General features: G+C 40.7%; 1 protein-coding gene across 1 annotated transcript in view; it reads right to left on the reverse strand.

Annotated features, from left to right (window-relative positions):
- TBC1D17 (TBC1 domain family member 17) overlaps positions 1 to 19341 on the reverse strand; it is a 1580308-nt gene that overhangs the window by 1560220 nt on the left and 747 nt on the right. The gene's annotated exons all lie outside the window — the stretch shown is intronic.

Here is a 19341-nt window from a genome sequence, read left to right on the forward strand (position 1 = left end):
GAAATAGCCTCTGAAAAAGGAGATTTAAGTATCCCCTTCAATATTAATTTATTTTTCCTCTCAATTAATGTCCCGTTACAGAAATTCTTACAAATCCCGCAAGGCGGGTCAACTGTTAAATGAGGCACACCCAAGCAATAGACACACAGGGAATGTGCATCTGAAATAGGCAATTTATGTCTACAATCTAAACATCTTTTAAACCCTGGGCTACTTTTTTTTTTTTTTTTTAATCTGTCATGTTTAAGGAAAGAAAGAAAAAAACAGAAAAATACCAGCAATTGTACAAGAAATACCCGAAGGCAAGAAAGAAAAAGGGGTTTACCAAAGATGGTGAAAAAGGAATTACCTCTCGGTAAAAAAAAGGAGAGGAAAGGGAGTTGAAAAGGATTCAAAAAAGGGTAGTCGCTAAATGCGATAAGTTAAGAGATAACTATCTAATAACTTTTTTATGAAAAAAGCATAGAACTTGGTATGAAGAAAATACTGTACTTAGCTCAAGAGAAGTAGCTTGACACGACCGAATGGCAACACGGCAAACAAAATCTGAGGTAACAGGGAGAGGGGGATTCTGGGTAAGTTTTTTGCTCCAGAGTTTGCAGCTGGCGTGAGCTTGGAAGATGGCCAGCTCAGTTCCGAAGTCAAAACCGATGCCCACATGTAAGGGCCGAACGAGGATTAACAATATCAGATCAGTTTTCACGTGATGAAACCAGGCTTTTCTGGAAGACACTGCCAAGTAGGACTTACATAAGCCAAGAAGAAGCTAGAATTCCAGGTCAGAAGTCCATGAAAGATAGTCTCACAATCCTTCTGGCAGCAAATGCTAGTGGAGACTTCAAGCTGAAGTCTCTGCTGGTGTATCACTCAGAAAACCCAAGAAGCTTTCAAAGATTATAAAATCAAAACTACTGTAATGTGGAAATCAAACACCAAAGCCTGGGTAGACCAGTCAGTTTTCAAGGACTGGGATTTTCAAGGTGTTTGCTCCAAGTGTCAAGAAGTAACTAGAGATCAATTTGCCAATGAAAGCCTTCTGCTTCTGGACAATGCCTCTGCCCACCCACCAGAGTTAGAGGAAATTCTTCAGATAAGACTATGATTTCATCAAGGTTCATGTCCTGCCTCCCAACACAACTTCCCTCATTCAGCCTATGGATCAACAAGTCAATGCATGCTTTAAGAAGCTCTACACAAAATCACTCTTCACAAGGCTCTTCAACGTGACTCAAAACATTGAAGGAATTCTGGAAGACTAAGTTAAACATTCTTCATGCTATATATCATTCATCAAAAGTGCCTGGGTTGGAGTGTCTCAAAAAGCCCTATGTGCAGCCTGGAGGAAACTGGTTCCTTCCTTTTCCTAGGGAGAAACTGTGGCTGAAGTAGCTGGAGTGCTGCAAGACAGTTTCCACAGCAGAGCACCTGGACATAGGGGAGATGGATGTGGAGGAACTGCTACAAGACCATGACAATGACCTCACAAATGGAGGAACTTCCAGCACTTTGCAATGAGCAGTTCAAAGAAAAAGAAAGGGAAATTTCTTCTGAAGAGGAGAATGCCAGGGAAAAAGGGCCTATGCCAACAGCTTGCATTAAAAAACTTTCATCCAACATGGAGAAGGTGCAGGCTGCAGTCCTGGAGTGGCAATCCAACACAGGCGACATCAACAGAATGACAGTTTAACACAATTATGCACCACTTCAAGACCATCCTTAAAAAAGGGAGATACAAGTCACCCTGGACACCACCTACACTTGACAAAAAACAAAGGGAACAGGCAGGACAGTGTGAAAAAGACTCCCCTGTCAACAACTAAAGACTAAGTGGACTCTGTAAATAGTGTAAAAATGGTGACACTTCTGTTTTTGGCATGGACAATGGTGGGGCTGGGCAGAAAGAATGGGCACAAGTGTATGATGCTGATACCTGAATGAATGAGCCAAGTAAGGGAACCACTGAGCAAAGTCCTGGAGAGGGATTAAAAAAATAGACACCAGCATAAACTGTATTGTGTGTTATTTTTTTGGGGGTGTGGATAGGAATCTGTTGTATGATGTTTTAAGTTAGAATTTATATCACATTAAACTGAATAAAACACTAATCATAATCAGAGACAACAGATATTCATAACTGCTATCGCACAATGACGTATTCAGGAAACATGTCAGTCTGCATTCTTAGATGGATTTAACGTCAAATAAATTTGTTTAAGACATGTGACCCACAGTTTTAGGCGTGTACAGTAGTCCTCCATTCCTCCTCCATCCCTCCTCCATTTAAGAGTTGTACTACACTTCAAACCATGGCTAGTTACATTTTTTTTAATTTTGTTTTGGCCAGGAATGAATTAAACCATTTTCCACACATTTGTATGAGAAATGGCCCCTCGCAATTCAACCGCCATTCCAGAATGAATTACAAGTGATTTGTAAGATACCACCTGTACACATTTTTGTCACAAAAGATGACAGCAGAAGCTTCTCTCATTTCCTTATCAGTGTGCCTCTATTTGAAAAGCATCTGTAACTTCCTAGAAGAAGGTGTACCACTAGTACCCAATCTAGAAATGGCAAGGTAATTACCCCACCAATTCCAGGCAAAATATATTTATTTGTTCTGTTTGGCTGCCAGGATAATCCAGCTGGAGATATGGCCCTTTTGCAGTGGAGGCCCGGGGAGGAAACGCTCTAACTTATCAGAAAACAGTTTTCTTATGCAGGAACTGTAAGACATACACACTAAATAGTTTAAACATACAATTAGCATATAATAATCATAGAAAATATAAAAAAAAATTAAATCGTACTGTAGGCATATATTTGTCTGGCATCTAATCTTTTTAAGTATAATTCTGGGCCTTAATCCTGTGCAACTTAGTTGTGCCCTTATATCTACTAAACCTGATCATGAATAGAACTCAGGTTTGCTGGCACACAATCAGGGCTTACTCTCTCTCTGTGCCACACAACTAACAATGCACTTCACATCTGAAAATACTTCACATTTATAAAGGAAAACAGTCCAAATAATAGGTATATCATGTGTACAAAAACTTATGTACCTTTCAGAATTTACAAACATTCAAAAGTTTACAAAAAACACACTTTATTGTATAACCAAAAGCAATTCTAGTAACACTAAACTAAATTCACAGTCCAAATAACAGAATAAACTATGCACTAAAAGACCTCTAGTAATAACTGCGTACTTCAAAGCAAGGGGGTGGGCTACAGGAAACAACTGAAAGGGTGGGACGGCACGGTAGTCTGGTCACAGCACAGATGTAACACGTGAACACTAAGGAGAAACACTATAATACTAAACATATTTACATATAGAAGTCAACCACACGGTACCAAAACAACCGCTGGAAACCATTGTTAAAATGCAGGACAGTGTAACAAACTGGAATAAACCAGCTGTGTTATGGCAGGACCAAAAATGACATTACCACTTGATGAAACTATTATGGATATTAATATACTTTATACTTCTGGTTAACTACATCTGTGATTGTAATACAAAGGAGTTGGTTCTGGATTACCAAACAGGTGAACGATATACACAAGATAACATGAACATGGACCAAGTAACATTAGCAGAAATGAAAATATGTAAACCTTTGTCACAGTACAGTAAGAAATATGATTTTTTTTAAATTTCTGCATTAACATTTTCCTGACAAACACGACACATTACAGGGATTCCCAGTCAGAAGATTAAAGATGAAGGTGGGTGAAAGAAACAGACCCTCAGATACATGCATTCAGGCCATATAAAATATTAGCTTTGGTTTATAGCAATGACTATGAAAACGTGCATGGTGCTAGGCAGAAATGTGATGCAGGAGTGGTTAACAACCCAAGTGTGATTAGAAAAGTGAGTGCTGTGATTCCCATGCCAAGATCAAGACTGCTGTACCTCACAGAATTCTTCTTACTTCACTGTACAATAGCTTTGGAGTTAGTATACACAACTAGCAGAAATACACGGGTTCACCCCTCATATGGGGTGCAGGAGGCTTTTTTTTACAGCACATTTCAAGATGAAGTTAGTTCTGTCATTGTACTTTTTTTTGCCTCCACTGTCTGTCAACCAACCAGTCAAGTGACCTACTTCGTACCCATCACTGGAACAAGGATCAAGTGAGATCCACCCGTTAGACAGCCACCAGGGTGGTTTGACGTTTTCCGCTTTATGACCTATCCCAAAATGTACTTGGCTGAGATCTGAGGAGGTGCATGTAATGTGCTGACATGGAGGACATCCTCTCCACTCCTTTCTGCACACAGCATTCTCTTCAAGTAGCCCTGTCTCCTCCCACCTTGAGCATGTTGGTTTTTACGGTCTCAAAATAAAAGGACCAATAAATAATTAGGATTAAGTACTGTATCCTCCCAATTTATCCCCTACAGGCACATATAAACAAACAAATGGCTCTTCACAAGTTGTGGCATAACAATGTACAGTCATCACCTGCTGAAGAGCCGTCTCACCCGCAAAGCACAGGTATGTGCTTATTCACCATGAGGAGACAAGCTGTTAGAACACTTTTAGCAATACTTAAAAGAAGTTAAATGCCCATTTTAAAAGTGCACCGTTCTCTTGAAACCTTTAAAACAGAAGTGTCGCTATACATTTGCTGTAGGCCAGCTCTAGTTATTAAGCAAAGACAGTATCAAAAAGGGAAAAAAATTACAAATTTAATGCACCTCCAACTGGACTTTGTAGCTAACAGCAAAGCATACTTGACACAGCAGTTATGTAAATGAATTAGCATCAATAGGTGAAGTTAAAATCTAGTCTCTTCAACCTCTATATAGAGTTTGATAAAACATTTTTAACTTAGTAAAAAGGCAAAGACGGCTTACTATTTCCCTCATATACTCAACAGCTGTTCCTATTTATTTATTCCAGCATTGAAAAATAAGTGTGCATTTTAAAATAATTTATAAAAATATTACATTCCTCATTTCTTCATATGTTTGGCTGTATTAAGAAATACACAGGGCAACTTATACTTTTAAATGATAAAATTATCCCTATGTTTTTGGATTTCCTGCCTTTCATATGAGGATGCTAGGGTAATGACCCTAGAGCCCTTACAATCCTAGACATATTTATCCCCAGTTGCCCCAATTGTCAGTGATTACAGGAGTAAAGCTCGCAGAGGTAAGGGTCTATGGTAGTTAATACTGACTTCCTCTGTCCAGGAGTGACGAGGGTGTCCTAGTGGTTAAGGTGCTTGCCTTACAAGCACAAGTTACAGGGTTTGAATCTCACAGGGGATAATTGGCTAGGCTTAAAATGGCTTGCATGGGCAGTTAGCCAAGTACGAACACATGAACACACATTCCATGAGTGAATTTACAGTCACCCATCCATTGATCTAGGTTGCATTTGGACAGGGTCAGGGAGGGGGTCTGTTTCATGTGAACTGGAAGCTAGCTCCAGAAACAGCAGTCTCCGAGATATGCACCTCTTTCTCCAGCATGACCTGTTTATGTCAGAGGCTAGGTTAAGATCCCTGGAAAGAGTGAGCCTCCTACAGTTTGATTTACAAATGGGTAGAATTTCCATCAGGGCCAGGTCAGAGACTGCCCTGTAAGCCAGGCACAGGTCGCCACTTAGCAACCTGCAAGAGACCGAATACAGTGAGAGGCTTTCAGTCTTTCTGCATAAGACTTTGTTTTGTGTACCCAGTAATTTCTTGGTGAGAAATCTCTGTAGTCTCTCCAATTGTTGCAGGTGTCTGGCGAAATACATGCAAAAGGAAGCACTGTACTCAATTACTGGTCTGAAGGGGGTCAAGTATAATGGAATTACAGCATCTTTAAATCTAGATGCGATGCATTTACTTACGAAATATGCCACTTAGGATTTCTTTACCACTGTGGACACGTGGTGGACAGGTTAAGACTGCCGTCAACCTGAATACCCAGATCACATACTACTAGGTCTACACTTAGGGAGGTGCTGTCTATAATGTAATTAGAAGGGAATGGAATGATACTTTTTTTTTTGCATTTAGCTTTAATCCATGGCTTTGGCACCAATCATTTGTCTGCGTTAACCCTTTTTGCAATTTACTAACCTCCTTGGGGGGGCTTAATAATTGCTCTCAATTTGCAATCCGTGAATTTGGTCAGCCACAGGCCATCCAAGTTTCTGTGGATTTACGAGAAATAAATTCTGAAGAAGAAGGGGCTCAGCCCAGAACTATGTGGTATACCACTGGTGACGACAGTGTGTGTCCTGTCAGTGAGCCAGATGGCTACCCATCTGGTAATGTAGGGGTAAAGTCCCAATTGGGGAGAATTTGTATACAATACCCGAGTGGGGGATTGTGTCACATGCCTTGGGTAGGTCAAGATAGGTGGTATGCACTGTCTTTCCCTCGTCCAGGGCCTTGGTGACTTTCTCAAAAAGTCAACCATGTTTAACAGGCATGATCTACCTTTAACAAATCCGAACTGGGTTGGGTCCAGAGTCTGAAGATTATTTATGTTCTTGTTAACCAGGCCCATAATGATTCTTTCCATGGCCTTGCAGAGGAGATTAGTCACGCTTATGGGCCTATAATTCCCAGGGATGGTTGATGGACACCTTTGTGCAGAGGGATTACTGTTGCGGTCTTCCATTCCATCAGAATTTAGCCAGTTCTCGGGCTGTGGTTAAATAGGGATCCAAGTGGGTCTGCTAGGTCATGTTTTAAAGTTGTTTAAAAGGCAACCTGGGATGTTATCTGCTCCCACTAATGCCATGTTTTTGGCCTTGGAGAGCACCGAGATGACCTGCTCTCGAGATAACAGGCTGGAGGAATGATAGCAGGTATACTATGGGAGATGATTGTGGGGGGGGGGTGAAGTTTTCATCACATAAGTCAGCTAGCAGGTTGGCCATTACCTACAGTTCAGTATGGGTGGTGTCATGCACAACCACTTCAGTGCAATGCTGGGTATACCTTTTTACAGTTTGGATGTAGTTAAAGAATGCCTTGTGACTATCCTTACCTAGGGAGGCTATTTTTGCTTTGTAATTAGCTTTGGAGGACTTCACAAGATCTCCAATTTATTTGCTTAAGCTAGAAACTTATTTCTTCCTCTGCTAAGCCAGTTTCCTCTTGTTCTTGGATAGAGATTTTATATATATATATATATATATATATATATATATATATATATATATATATATATACACACACATACATATATATATATATATATATATACACACACACACACACCCACACCCCAAGGAGACTTGGTTTTTCAGCAAGACCTGGTTTTAATCCAGTCAAGTATAGCCAATTCTATACAACTGCTTAAGTGGTTAAACAGGGCATTGGTGTACACCTCTGCAGAGAAGTCTGCGTTATCTGCTTTTGAGCCGGTTTTGAAACTTCTTGTACCATCACTTAGTAGGAGGTAATTTGCCTTAGAAAAACTCTTAAGCATTTTTATATTGATGGGGTATCTGGTCTTATAATTACATTGAACGAGACTGATTTATGGTCCGATCTTACCAGGGAGGACATCATATGGGGGAGGTGTAATGCTCTCCCATGTTAATGAGTACTATATCCAGGACATTTGAGCCTTGTGGGTGTGCTGACTAGTTAGTTGTTACAGAGCATTTACATTGACAAGGTCCAAGAACCTCTGAGCCACCATGTTTGTGGCGGTTTGTTTCCCAGTCGATGGTAGGATAATTAAAATCACCAATGAGTAAGATGTTGGGCTGTACGGCAAGCGACTCCAGTAAGTCCAGGTATGCTTTTCCTGTTTCATGGTTGGGGGGGACCTATAGCTAGCTATGATGTGGTAGGGGGCTTTGCCTATAGTTAATTGGACATGGAGTAGCTCAAGAGAGTCACACTGTTTGACCAGTTTCGAGGTGTAATTATCCTTAATGAAGATGGACCCACCTACTCCTTTTGTTTTTTCCCCACTCAGTTTATGGTCTGAATATACTGAAGGCATTGTAGTCCTGCACAGCCAGGGTGCTTTCCGTGCCTTTGAACCATGTCTCACTGACTGCACAGATGTCAGCATCTCCCAATGTAAGGAGTACTTCCAGGGAGTGCAGTTTCTTGTTTAGACTCTTAGCATTAAGCAGCAGTACCCTGAGTTTATCTACAGAGGATTGTGTTATGTTGGGAAGTTGGTTATTTTAACACTGCCTAAAAAAGGCACAACAGGGGGTGGCTAATGCCTTTGCCAGTATCCCAAAGCCTGCAGGAAACAGGTACAGACCATCTCTGGTAAAGCAGCGCGGCCTGTCAACCATGTCTTCCCAGGCTGACAGATATTTGATCCCCTTGGACTGACACCAGAAGCTAAGCCAATTGTTAATCAATATTTTTTTGTTTGCATTGTGGCACCATCCTTGAAGAAGGTAGAATGCTGCTTAAGGCCAGACACACTTGCCTGCGACACATAAACCAAGAGCTCAGTCATGTCCCTCTTCATATAGTCCAGTGAGGTACATCTCAAGTGGTACATCTCAAGTCATTCATCTCCACATGAACTATGACAGAGTCATGCCAGAACTTGTGCTTGAGTAACCTGACCGATCATGGCACTTGGACAGGCAGCTAACAGTACCCCCTCCTTATCCAGCCAGATGAGGGGAATATCCGAGTATCGCACAATGAATTGTAGGTTCTATTAGTTGTTATGAGACAGTCAGATGACTCTTCTGGTCAAGGGGATGCAACCTTTGTGCTACAATAGCTAATATGGCTTACACCTAGGGAAAACTGAGCTTCTAAATTGTAATATTAATGACGGTTTATCTGTGGCAACCCCTAACGTGAGGGAGAGGAGGAGGAGGAGGGAGGACTGTTTATCCTGTGAAGCAGGCAAAAACTTTTTTTTATTAAGCAGTTTCCCTAATTGTTCTGTTTGCAGGAGACGCATCTGTCTGATACACAGCCTATGAAATTGTTGGGTTCGGATTATGCCTGTATGTCTTTCTCCTCTTGTTACGAGGGGAAGAGGAGAGAAGCAGTGATTAAGTACTTAAAGTTCCTAGAACTATAAAAAGACAGCTAACGCAGCTAATTCATGACACTCAACCTCTTGAAGCATCTGGACAACGCAAAATATACCAAGGAGAAAAAAAGTGCAGATCAAAAATCAGGGAGAGATTTTAAATATTGCTTTTATAAGCTTAAGAAAGTTAACAGAATAAAGCTTTTATTTTAGCATGCATCTTCTGAAATATATAAAGTCTGAAACTGAAATGTCTGACATTATTTACTGACTTCAGTCTTCACTGAATTACTAGAACTCCACAAATTTTGTAAGGAACAGTCCAAAAATAAGAGATAAACATCTGGACATTGTGAGAAATCTGTACAGTTGAGAAGTATGGGCCGGGTATTAAAGAGTTGTTTGATGGGATTCTATGCACTATAATCCTGCATTACATGCTGCATGGCACCTTGTAAGGTGATAAGACAAACATGCTTAGTAAACGGCTATTGTTTCAGGTAGAGACTATCATTTAATCTGGAGAGTGGAAAACAGTTTCCGCTGGTGGAGAGTGGAAAACAGTTCTCTGGTGGGGAGGTACAAGACAGATCAATAAAACTTTATATTCGGTCTCAGGGAAAGTTTGTTAGCTCATACATCAAAAGGAGGTTTATTAAATGTCAGTAATTTCCAAGAGCAAGGATTGCATGTCTATGGATTTTTCCCCAACACTTCACTCCTATTACAGAACTGACAGTGCGCATAGCCAAAGAATATGGATATCTGAGTCAAGACTTTAGGATTCTGCCTATTTTACTCTTGCATTATACCCCATTATTATTAGATTGGGGAAAGACATTGGAAGGTGAATCTATATTTTTGTAAAGGGGTGCTTTTCAAAGGAAGAAAGAAGAGGCATGTCAGCTTAGCTTACAAAGGGATGGAGGTTCTTTGTTGCCACCTCAGCTGCTGTGGGAACAGTTTAAGAAACAGCTCATGGAAAAGATTAAGCACTTTGAGGTGGAAATGAAGGGGAACAATTTTTTTTTTAACAGGATTTCAGGGAGGCACAGGAATGCACGCTTAATGCAGCTGGAGTTTACCCAAAAGGACTTCAGGGGCAATCAAAAGACTGAAGACAGCTGAGGATACTATGGACCAATTCCTATCTAGAAAAGTGGATAAGGCTCATAAGTCTTTTTAAAGATCTCAAGTTTTGAATTTATCCCTAAAGCTATAGGGCATCTTGCAAAGAGGCTAAGGCAGTAGGTCTCCAGCAGGCACATTTGCAACCACTGAGTCTGAGAATCTGTCTAATGCCCCTTTAAAAGGCTGCACATGATTGAGATCCCCACAAAAGACAGTAGGGTCTACAGAACAACTTTATGACTGATGTGGGGTTGTTGGCCCATGGTACAATTCACAGGGACTCCTTGGTTGCAAAGATAAGTAGGGAAGGGGTCATTGGATCCTGAAAGTTCAGGCCAGAGGAAGACATCAGACTTGGATGGGTTCCTCTGGTAAATCTATGAAATAGGGTGGGGCCGACGATTATTTTGGAGAACACTATAATGAATACCAGAATATCACCTCCTTCCTGGAAGCAGGCTGTTACTACTTTACTGCTGGAACAAAGACAGAATCCAACATCAACATGCTCGTATAGACTCACTTCAATACTGAAACCACAATTATAAGCTTTTTATGGCCATCTTGCAATCAGGTTGGCACTCGTTTTACCTTTCTTGATCCACCAAATTGAATTTGGGCTTCCTTCTATCAGGACAACTTAAATCAAAAATGGCCTTTGTAACTGAAGATGCTGAGAAATGTAACAGTAGGTTACCAACTGAGCATTCAAGAGAGTGGGGTGTTTTTTTTTTTTTGTACTGCATATATTTGTTTTCCCAAAGAAGTTCACTGACCTACCTCAAAACATGTACCTTCATCTTAAGCTTGTATAAAAAGTAGGGTCGGTAAGATACATAGGGGTACGTCAGGATTATCTGGTTCCCCCTCCTTTTCAAACTGTAAAAATTCAAACCTCTGGTGGCTAAATTAAAAGACGCAGCATTTGCAGAATACACTACAAGTAGATTGCCAAATTAAGCTGGCCTTATATACGAACAATCTTTTCCTTTACTTATCAGACCTAGTGCATCACTTGAATGCAGTGCTGTGTAATAGAATCAGAACTTCTTTGCTGCCAGTCAGAACGCCATTGTCATACGTTGGTCTGAACATCCTTCACATTCACTGGTTTTACTGAGCCTGCATCTTCCAGACAAGTACCTCGTTGTGGATCTTTTTTCTTAAACTGTTCAGTGATTTACAAGTCATCCAAAAATGTCAGTGTGGGAGGCAGATTCCCCATAAAGACCACTACAATAGGTGCTTGTTTTGCTTAGGTGAGTCTCATGACCACACTCAGTGTTCCATCTTGTCAAGCCTTTGTACTAAAGACCTTGCCTTTCTTCACCTTCCATTTTCCTTGAGAACCAACATCTCAAGCTTTTGGCCTACAGTACCATAGCAGAATCTGCTGGCCCTAAGATCAGTCCTGACTTAAAAAGAAGGCCAAGCAGTCTAGGCCCGAGCCTGCTGCAGTCCAGCCTCCACCAGACATTGTTCAGGAGGTCAAAAAGAACCTACAGAATAGCCCCGCATTACCTTCGGTTTCTTCTGCCTCAATCTTATCAGAGGCCGGCACAGAACCTGCTTCTCACACTTCCTCGGAAGCACTGCAAACATCCACCATGGACGCCAAGGAGGAACTGTGGCGGGATATTTCTGAGTAGCCCAGTGGGATTCCTCAGATACTGGTCAAGGAAGAGATACCACATACGTTAATAGAATCCGAGGAGGAGTTCGAACCTCTGTGCTTTGTCAATGTGGATACTCAAGTGAAGAAAAGGCAGAAGACTAAGCATGTGGTATCAGCTCCCAGGGATCCACTATGTGAATGGCAAGACTTTACTCAAGGGTTTTTCAATGCCTTGATGGGACTGAAGCCTCCTAAGGGGGTCTTGGTTCCTGTACCTCCTTGGTTCTCTACCCCTAAAAGGGCCAGAGACCTGGAGTTTCAGACAAGGATTCAAATTTTGAGGCTTAGTCCCTAGCCTATTCCTCTCAGTTGCCTTCATCTTCAGACTAGGACTCTAAGACACTATTAGTCCTGATTCTCCTTCAGAGATACATTCCTTTTTTGACACAACCCTGTATATTTGATGCATTTTAAATGTGGTTGCTTCCAGGTATCAGATGCCCAGAAAAGGAATTGAGTTGCTACAAATGAACTCTCCTAAACCTTCTGCTGTCCCTCCTGTGTTGGCTGCTCTACTAGATACCTTCTCTGCTGCTTCCATGACACCAGATTCTCAGCCCCCAGTTCTTAAGAAACCTGACAAGTTCTATAAGGTGACAAATGCCTGCAAGTTTTTGTACAAGTGCCCTTTCTATGATCCTACAGTGACTTCTGTATCTAGTGACAAGTCTTCTAGGTTGTTGCTTTCTTCCAAGCTCCTTCTTTACTTCAGATAAGGATAGTAGAACCATGGAAAGGATTGTAAAGAGGTACAGACTTCAGCTACTTTAGCCTTCAGGGCCATCAATTACCAGACTCTCATAACACGGTACACATCCTGTTTCTTTCCCAGATTGAGAAGATTGTTTCTAATATGCCCGACTCTTGAGAATAAGGCCTCAGTTCTCTCATTACTCAGTTTCATTTTTCAGGTTGGCTATCACTCTATCAAAGACAGCTACGATGGAGCAGATGCATCCTCCAGGGCTACTGCCTCTGGCTCTGTGATGAGGGTCTATTCCTGGCTTCACATTCAGGCTTTACCAGACGATATCAAAGGGATCAAAGTAAGGTCATTAAAAGCCCTTTAGGTACGGGAAATTGTCTGTAAGGTGACATGCAGATCGGCTGTCTATATATCTTCACATCGGAATCTTGTGGTAGATTCTCTCAGCAGGTCCAGGACCCAGCCTCACAAAATGATGCCTCACAGGATGTGTTTCTGGACATAGTTCATTGGAGGGGTAGTCTTCTAATAGAGCTTTTTGCCTTCTCTCTGAACAAGCAACTCCCCTAGTACTGTACCAGAGTCCTAAGTCCTCTGGTTTGGAAGATGGACAACATGTCTTTTAACTGGCAGGGAAAGTTCCTATATGCCTTTCCTCCCCTTCCTCTTTTTCCATGCATCCTTCACAAAATCAAGGACGGCTCTCCTAAAATCTTGTGGGCGACTCCCTTTTCACCCATACAACAGTAGTGCCCCCTAGTCCATCTGGCCAGGTGCAATCACCACAAGTTACCTCATCACATGGATCTTCTCACACAAAACAAAGAACTTTCCTTCACTCTCACCTGTCTACTCTTCAACTGACACTTTGGGTGATAAGGTTTTGATTCCTTTCTGACACCAGTTTTCTGAGGACATGCTTAGGATCATGCAGGAGGCCAGGAAACCCAATACCAGAAAATTATACATGTCCAAATGGAAGAGATTTTCTGTTTGAAGTCTTAAACATCACCAGAACCCCTTTTCATTGAGGGTCACCTTAGTTCGCTCATGCCTGTGTGAACTGCTACATGCTGGCTTAGCATACTCTTCAGTGAAAGCCCACTTGTCACCATTTCTGCCTGTCTGCCACTTACTGGCCACTAGGTTTGAGGTCAAGCAGTTTCTTAAAAGACCTCCTTCATATCAGACCCTCAAGAAAGTCCACTCCTCCTTCTTGGGGTTTTAATTCTGTCCTTCAAAAGTTGACTCAAGCGTCTTTTGAGCCTGCAGCTTCTAAGTCATTGCAACATTGCACCTGGAAGACTTTTATTCATTGCTTTAACCTCTGCTAGAAGGGTATTCGAGCTACAAGCCTTGATGGCTGTGTCTCCTTTTTTGGTTTTTCAAAGACACAGAGTGCCAGACCCCCCCCCCCCCCCATCCATTCTCAGCAATCTGCTCGAGAACATTCTGCATTCTCTGGATTTGCATAGACAGCTCAGATATTTAGACAAAACTTGAGCTTTTTAAAATCTGATCAACTTTCGTTTGTTTTCATACCAGGACACTCGGTTTGGCAGTTGGTAAGCAAACCATCTCATACCAGGACACTTGGTAAGCAAACCATCTCCTCCTGGATTTCCAAGGCCATTTATTTTTGTTACTCTTTTGATGTTAAGAAATTGTCTGCATCTGTGAGGGCTCATTCTACTAGAACAATGGCCTCTTCAGGGGTCTCTTCAAAAGTTTGGATAACAACTCCATCCATGAAGCTGCTACTTGGTCTTCAGTTCACACTTTCACAAAACATTACAAATTAGATGTCATTTCTAGAGCCAGGGTAGGTTTTACAAGGCTATCCTGCATGGGTTTGTGGAGGGTTCCTCCTTGCCTTCCTCCTCCCTGAATTCATTGTAGCTTTTGTACTCTCCCAGAGGTGATGAATACTCCAACAGTGATATGGAAGGACACAGTACAGTTGTCTAAATTCTTAACGTAACAGTAGATGTCCTTTTCTTTTCATTGTTGCAGTGTTCACTCCCTCCCTCCTGTCCCAGTTTCTCTTCCTTTGCATAGGGTTTTTTTTTTTTTTTAGTACTAGCTGAGAGGTTCCCCTCCTCCTTTTTTTCTGGATGGGTATGTCCTCCTTTCCACTAGGGGTCCTAGTTCTCCTGGAGCACCTCAGTTCTGAGTTGGGAGTGTATGTATGCCACCTTTATGCCCTCTTCTTACGTGAGGAGCATAGTAATAAAGCCTTTAATATGCTGGCCAGACATTGGGCTATTCTTGGCAGGAGATCCCAGAGGTGATGAATACTTGTACTTTCCTGCAGCAAAGAGTACCGATTCCTTTTTCAAGGACAATAAAATTACAATTTTAGGGCTAAAATGTGTCATGTGTTTGCAGTCTGTGTTTCAGATCTACCCCATACTAAGGTGTTTTTGAAGAAATGGAAAGGATTATGCTGTGACTTCCAGGAGGTATCCTGTTTTGTTCCATCCTTGGTACTGTATGCTTCTCCAGGTACACCACCCCAGGGGTTTTCCAGGCCTCATTCAGACATTTAGTCATTGAGTTTATATGTGATGGGATCAACCACAACTGGTTTGGTTTTGCTTATTCTAACAACTGTAGGGGTATTACACTACCCAATTCCATAACTCATAACCAGGCTGCTAAAGTGAAGTTAGCAGTCAGGAAGGACATTGTTTTCTGTTCTGCTCAAAAGAATAAGTGGTTGGTATAAAACTCTTTGGCAAAATTGTGTTTCCTCACCTCAGTTGATGACTGCAATTTAAAAGAATATATTATGCACTCTGACAATGGCCTTTAAGGAGCCTAATCCATTGGGCTAGGTAAGTGATTTTTTTTACCAATTAAAGTCACTCTACGATGAGACATCAATAAAAACCTCCTGTATTAAGGCACATCAATACATTCTGGTTTAATTTACTGGGAGCAACTGCTACTAGGTTACAAGGTAATACAATTTCAGGAAAATCAAGCAGTCCTTGGGGCTAAAAAGAAAGAGGCTTCCAACAAGTAACCAGAGGTGCCAAGTACCCTTTCTCTGGTTAAAATTTCTATAAGGGACTGATCCTATGGGTAAGAGCTGGAGTTGATTCCCAGATGCCCCTCACCAACCCTTCATTTAGGGATTTAATATCTGTAGTTTATAAGATATTCATGAACACTAGGAAAACTTGTCACTGTTGAACACAGGCTTTGTTGGGAAGTTACGAATTCTGACTTTTTTCGTCCCTGGGACTGGTGGCAAACATTCATACCCCCGGATACGCTAAGTCTAGAAGTTTAGATTCTTCATACAAGTATTTTTTCACATATTTCTACAGTCACACCAAGCTGAGTCTGAGTCACTTGTTCCTGGAACATCTGTATATTGCTGGAGATGTGCAGTTAACACATTTGGTCACTGGGAACATATCTTTTAGAGAGGGCATTCCCTAGATGGTCTTAAAAACAAACAAACAGATACAATGGGGGCTCAGTTGGGGTTCTTTCTGTGAAATCGCCCCACTTAATTTTGTTAGAAGCATCCAGCTGGTCTTCAGGTTTAGAGTATACTCAGTAGATGTAACTAATTTTTCATGGATTTGTTGTTCATACTACTCAAAAAAATTTACTATATTTGAACTCACCTACATTCTAGTCCAGCTTATTTTATTCAATGGTATATTACTATTGTTACAGTTTGCTTCAAAAACAGTATCAAATAAACAGCATCAATAAAGTGTTTTTCTGGTGAAAAAAAACACATAAAAAGCCACACTTAACAGGTAGAGCAAGTAGACATTCCATGACTAAGAAAAAAGCAGCAGACTAGTACTTCTGCTTGGTATTTGCAGAAGAAAAACAGATAAAGAAACAAACACCGAAGATTTGATACCAATTTTTTCACAGTTAAAAATGGTTCCACATAAATTCTAAAGCCTCAAAACAAACTAAACTAATGATACTTATTTCTGAATTTTGAGAACAAAGAAAACACAGTGATACCAAGAGTTACTGGTTTTGATAAACCACAGAATAAAACGCACTGTCACAATTACACAAAATCAAACGTATAGATAATGCAAAGACTACAAATCTACTTATTTTTTGCAAAATTGATTTATTTATTCTTAAAGAACTGTCTTAGAATGGTCAAATGTACAAATAATGCAAAGACGACAAACCTATTATTTATTCTTTGTGAAATGAATTATTCATTCTTAAAGAACTGTCTCAGAATAGTCAGATATCTGAAGAACACAGAGCATGTTAAGAAGAATTCATGGTGGGGAGAGCAGGTAAAAAAAAGCTTTCGTAATCAACTTTGTATGCCTAACCTGTTAATTAGTGTGAGATACAGGACGGGAGCAAACTGCCCCAGTAAAGATGAAGTCAAGCGGAAATACTCAAAGTTTTCAAGCAAGGGCTGAGCACTCACACCAAAATAAAGTTCTTGTACAATTATTATTCAAAAACACCAAATGCAATTTGTTTAGCAAATATCACCAGTTACAGGCATTATAAAAGGGATTGTACAACCCAGCTAATCACAGGTCTTCCTTTACTTTTCCAGTCTACATCTCTCTCCCCATTGAACTTTTTACTCATTACCCATTATCTATTTCCATATCTCCTCGCTCTCTCTCGGTCACATCCTCTGATTTATTACCCCGGCTCTTCTATACTCATTTTCATTTTCTCACTATTACCATACTTATTCTTGCCATTATCAAATTCCTTAAAACCACAAGCCCTACTCTTGCCACCTGTTTTTTTTTCCGTCATACTCCATACCCTTTTTTCATTCATGATCATTTCTTTCATCTACCTATTCTTTTCAGTCTAACAGGGAACAATTAAAATGCTGGCCTGCTCTAAAGGGATCTGGCAGACTATGTTTGCAAGATGACTGCATGTCAGGGACAGTCACCGAATCCCCAAATGACTTAGTCACCCTGCAGGCAGGTTTGCCCCAAATAAATAACCAGTGCTAAAATCATGGACAGAAACTAAATGTATTATCATATCCTTTGGGAAGTCACCTACCTCAGATACTACCACTTTAACAATAAACCCTTAAGAGCGGACCCAGTTGTTCAGGGTTTGGGAACTTATGTGGACAGTGACGTGTCCAATATTGTAAGAAAATTCTTCCATATTGCACAGCTTATAAACAAAAGGAATGCGTCTAGATCTAGAGATGTCATTCTACCCTTTTACTCAGCCCTTGTTAGGCCAATCGCTGAGTAAAATGACCCCTTTGGCATGTACTGGTCCACACACATGTAACTAACTGAATGCCCACAAAGATTCCCTACTAACAGGATACAAAGTCTAAACTACGTGTCCTACGCACACTGACTCAAAACCCTGACACTATACTTGGTATCATACACACTGTTAAAAGATGTGACCTGTGCCTGGCAAACAAGGCATTCTCCAGGCCGATGTTGACGGATTTAACTAAGTCAGTCAAATGGCATCAGAAATACACAGCCTATGGATTTAAACCTCTTCTGCAGCAGCAACGGTTTGGAGGGACAGGTACATCTTGCAGAGGATACTGCTGCACTTGAACAGACTCCCTGTCCAAGTAGAACAAAGCTCATCCCTGTCCGTATTCAAGTGCAGCTTGGATACATGGACGGGGAACAGAAAATTTCCCCCAGGACTGGCTCATGTACTACTAATGGACAGAAGCAGCTCCTAAATGCTTTATCTTGTGCACATGCTCCCTCAAATTATCCATGGTATGACTTAGTTACTCTCACTAGGGATAAATATAAAATTATTGACCATGGGATGGAAAAAGCCAATCTATTGCCAAATCACCAAATAGAATAGGTTACTTCAAGTACCAAAAGGGAAAATGGCAAGGCTTAAAATGGCCACAAGTTCAGCTAGCCTAGCACTTACCCATATGCTTACAATTAGAAACACATGTTCACTGTTCACACACTTATAACTACAACTAGCTATAAAATTATAAATCAGCATTACATAACATGCTTGTGTCTTGCTTACTACACATCAAATCTTTTCTAGAAAACAGTTATTACTGGGAAGAACACGCCTTCCAACTTGTCTGGCAGTTTATCAAACAAGATTATGGTTATGGGCTGTTAACAAGTTTCATCATGTTGTCCTGTGTTTGATTACCTAAATCTTCATTTGTTTATGGTATGACTTTGGGCAAGTCACCGGATCATACAGTGTTACCAGATTGCCTTGGGCCTAGTGAGTTTATGAAGTTAAAAATAAATAAATAAACCTCATAACAAGTATTCTTTACTATAATATTCTTTCTAGCAACCCTCCTCCAGCATCACCAAGTGCTTATTTGTATAATTCCATTGGCCAAGTCGAATACCAAATTACCAGTGACGCTTTACTATGTTTACTATTCTCTGGCGAGTATGTTATCAACTAATAGCACATACATGCTACAATGCAACTTGTTTGGCTTTTCCAGTATTTATTTTGTAGTAAAGAAATGGTTTCTTTAAAAAGACGCTGTTGAATTAATAAAGGAAAAGTCATCTTCATGGTGTAAGTAGACCAGGACAGGGATGCCAAACTGACCAAAGGCCGGCGCAGCTTACGTCATTAAATGGTCAAATTACAACTGTTGGTCACAGTGTAACTAACTTTTTCAGTTTTTGCTTAATTAATCTTAACATACTCATCTGTTTTATTCATTATGACCATAGCTCTCAGGAGACCAGGGACAAATCCAGAAATAATCAGGGATACTTTTTAGAATTTAACTTGAAACATTGACAGGACAAGGAATGGGAAGCAATATACATTTTCTGAAGTAAAACAAGTTTAGAAG

This window comes from Protopterus annectens, chromosome 17.part0 (assembly GCF_019279795.1).
Source record: "Protopterus annectens isolate FY-2018-M chromosome 17.part0, PAN1.0, whole genome shotgun sequence".
NCBI lineage: Eukaryota > Metazoa > Chordata > Ceratodontiformes > Protopteridae > Protopterus > Protopterus annectens.